Here is a 4,032-nt window from a genome sequence, read left to right as displayed (position 1 = left end):
ATATTGTCATACCGCTAATCTCAATGGTTTATATTTAGTGGGTAGTCACACTTCATATGCTAATGGTGTCAACTGGTATCCTTTGAAGGGGTTCTACTATTCACTGAAGACAACTGAAATGAAAATGAGGAGGAATTAACTATTGATTATTAATTTTAATATTAATAATTCATAATCATTATTAGTATTAGTGCTGTAGCGAGTATTAGATTTAGAATTTTTTGAGTTGATCATTTTGTAGTTTCTTTTTTTCAATTCAAAATATTCAATTTTTCTTACTTTAAGTGGAAGATAATATTTACGATCAATGCAGTTATTTATAGTCATGCAAACATTATAGTTACAGTAGACAGGGTTCCACCTGTTGCTCAGTATACATCTGCAGCCCCATGTTGCATGAATCTGAAAACTGTTTTCCTTCAGCTCAGAGAACAATTAATCATCTTTATTTTATTTATCACTATCTTCTGTGCTGTTAAGTACATGTATAATAATAATAATAACTAGATCTATAAATAAATGCACATTTGAGTGGCCTTAGTGTGGCTTCCAAGTGTTTTACATAAAATTAGTGCAAATTTCATTATTAATTAATGTTATGCTGTGTGCTGACTGTGGAAATAGATTTTACTGTTGTAGTAATTTGCATGTGCAGTAGTGGTTATTATGTCAAGCCATTGTAATGTCTGCTTGCATCATCAAATCAGTGAATAACATTCCTTCTATTCATCTAATTCTCAATGCGAGTTTGTAGCTTATGCCTTAATTAATGTGAATTCATGTTATCACTTAGAGAATGTACTAATAATACTACATTTGGCTTGCCATGTGAAAGCATCTGTTACATCTATAGTTAAAAAATGCCATACACGTGTTGTTGTGATTAGCCAAGAGTAATAGGGTATTGGTATCAGTAGTATAAGTATAAGTTTTGTATTGGTGCATGAAGTTGTGACAATTTTCTTTAAATTTATGACTATATATAATGATTAATGAATTAGAATTTAGGCAAGACTCATACCAGTCCTAGACTAAACTATAATGGACCAATTATAACAACAGTGGAACTACATTTGGCTTTAACGTTGAATTTGAGGAATTTTAGTGTGCATGCAACATATCCTCAATCAAACTGAAAAACCACAACCACTAATCCACTACAGGTCTACTTCAAGGAATTATTTCATTATGAGTATAGTATTATAATTGCCATGAAATCATGCTGACAACATCTGCCAAATAATACTAAAAGCCAAATTTTCTTTAGAATCATAGCAAGCTTTAATGCAAATGCAGCAAGCATGATGCGTACATAGTAATGAAAAGAGACATGTAGAAGGGAGAGACAAGAGACTGAGAAAGGGGAGAGGAAAGTGGCAGTAAGAGAATACATTTACATGTACATGTACAATATTCATAGACTGTTTTTAAAAAATTGAGGAGCTGAGACAAGAACTCTCAGAAATTTGAACACAATGATGAATGCAAAGGTAATAATATTAATGCTAATTACATGTACATGCGTGTATTATTTATTATTAATGTTATCATTAGGCTATTGTTAGATCCTTTTATATTCACATACAGACGAGGCAGCTATAATATGAGCAGGAGCAAAATGAGGTATACAAGTACATAATCAGTATCATTAGGTGCATGATTGCGATCTTATTTCTGCCCCTCTCTTTCTCTATTTCTCTCCAGTAGTTTCAGTACTCACCAAGAGAAGTACAGAGAAAAATGAGCTGGAAAAACTATACAAAATATTCTCACTAAGCATTATATATGTTACTAACATATATAATGCTTCGTGAAAACATTTTGTATAGTTAGAAATTTTTATTGCAAAAAATAAATTTTAAATTAAGTTTTATTAAAATAAGATTTTTAAAATTTTGAAAAAAATTATGTTTAATTTATTAATTTTAACTAAGCATCAAAGTACAAAAAGAAAGAAAATTACTAACTACAAAACTACAAACAGGTTACCATTAAATAGTGGCATTTAGTTCAGTTACCGTATAGCTGGTTTATTTTGTGTGGAATTAATTTTCGTGCAGGCTCAAATCCACTAAAATTAATTCCACTAAATTTTATTAAAACCAATTAAATATTAACAAAAATTTAGCAAGGCACTAAAATTAATTCTAATGAAAATTTAAGCAGCAAAAATTTGAGGCCACGAAATAAACCAGCTATACGGTATATTATCATTCATTGTTGGACGGTGTCTATACTCAACTATCAGGCAGCGTTGAACAAGAGACCTAAACGAGGCTCTTCTAATACCATCAATAAAACCTACTCTCTCTTCTGGTAGAGGAATACGTTGTGTTACTAATCATTGTTATTTGCACTTTATACCATTGATAACAATAACTTACTTTTAGAAATATTACCAATATTTCAATAACTTTAAATTCAATGTGTGCAAGTTATTTGTATATTATTTTAAAAAAACATGATGTCACAGCTGTCCTTAAGTTTAAGTTGTAATCATTGTGATACAGTGTAGGAAGAGTAAGTTTCACTACACATGTGGAAGGATAGTAGAATGGAAACACAAAGTGATGGTCACAAAGGGAAGCCTTCGGAAATTATTATTTCTTTTGCCCTTAAAAATTAGCACACAATATGTTGGGGCCTAACGTCTGTATTCCCGTTTCCTAATCTAGTTTGTTACTGATATTGTAGAGAAATCTCACATTTACAAAAGCATTACTACCAGATGTGGGTGTAGCTATCAGTAATTTAACAAGGTAGGCACATAGAGTAAACAATCAAATATCGGACTAATCAAAATTCGGACAGTTATATTTTTAAAACTTAAGATGATTTTCCAGTGATTTTTGCACTAGATATAGATCATTATAATACCTGTTTGCATGGTAAAAATCAAAGCATTACCTTCTTTCTTTGTAAAGATATAACTTGCTAAACACACTTCGTGGATTCACACGATAATCGGCCGAGTTCACTCAATTTTCGTCACTTAACCACAACGAAGCAAACTTTATTCGAAGAATAGTTTTATACCACCAGAACTTTAGTACTGACTGTCTTCTTCAAAAAGGATCACACAGCCGGCTTCTTAGGTACACTCAGCTACCATAAAAAATATTTAACTTCTTCTACAATAAACGGACACGCCTAACATTATTGATTATTATTAAAATTAGTTATTATTTACAGTTGTTACATGTAAATTTAAAGTTTTTTGATTTCGCCTTTTGAAATGAAATTTTATAACAATAACAGTGATACCACTGGTTGCAGCTGCAACAAAGACCCAATTAGACTCATCAGGATGTGAACATTGCTTTAGGGAACAATCAGACTTGACTATTATTGTAGTATAATTAGACTATGTCAAGATGTTATCCTTTACCTTTAGATTTAACACTCCTTTCGGTAGCATAAGTAGTAGGAGGGACTGCATCTGTATTATTGAATAATAAATCGTCATAAATTATTAATTAAAAATAAATACCTTTAGCAATACCATTATTCACTGTACATTGTCCAACTCTTTCCATTTCTGTAATTATCAATAATAATAAAGATAATAATAATGATTAAAATTTTACTACGTTTAGTTCTGACACTCCTTCTTGTATCAACTCTATGTGTACCTAAGCATAAACTATAAAATTAATAGCAAAATAAATTATTGTATACTTTGAACACTCTTCTTTGCAGTAGGATAATCAGCTGATTTTATATTAAAAATAATAAAATAAAATAAAAGAATTATGTGACACCTTTAGCACTTTTCTTAGCAGTAGTTGCATTAGCAGGACTTACAGTTGTTTCTATATTACATCAACATTTATAAAAAGCTAGTATATTAATACCTTTAGTTCTAACACTTCCCTTACTCCCCTTAGCAGTACGTATAACTCTCTCTGTTTCTACATAAGTCAATAATAACAATTAAAAACCTGTAACACTTGTGTAGGCAGGCACAATTGTCTTTGTTCAAAAATTGCATAATAGTACCTTTAATTCTATTGCTCTCTTTGGCTGCAGTAC

The sequence above is a fragment of the Amphimedon queenslandica genome, unplaced genomic scaffold, assembly GCF_000090795.2.
Source record: "Amphimedon queenslandica unplaced genomic scaffold, v1.1 AMPQUscaffold_12695, whole genome shotgun sequence".
NCBI lineage: Eukaryota > Metazoa > Porifera > Demospongiae > Haplosclerida > Niphatidae > Amphimedon > Amphimedon queenslandica.
This window is presented reverse-complemented; position numbering follows the sequence as displayed.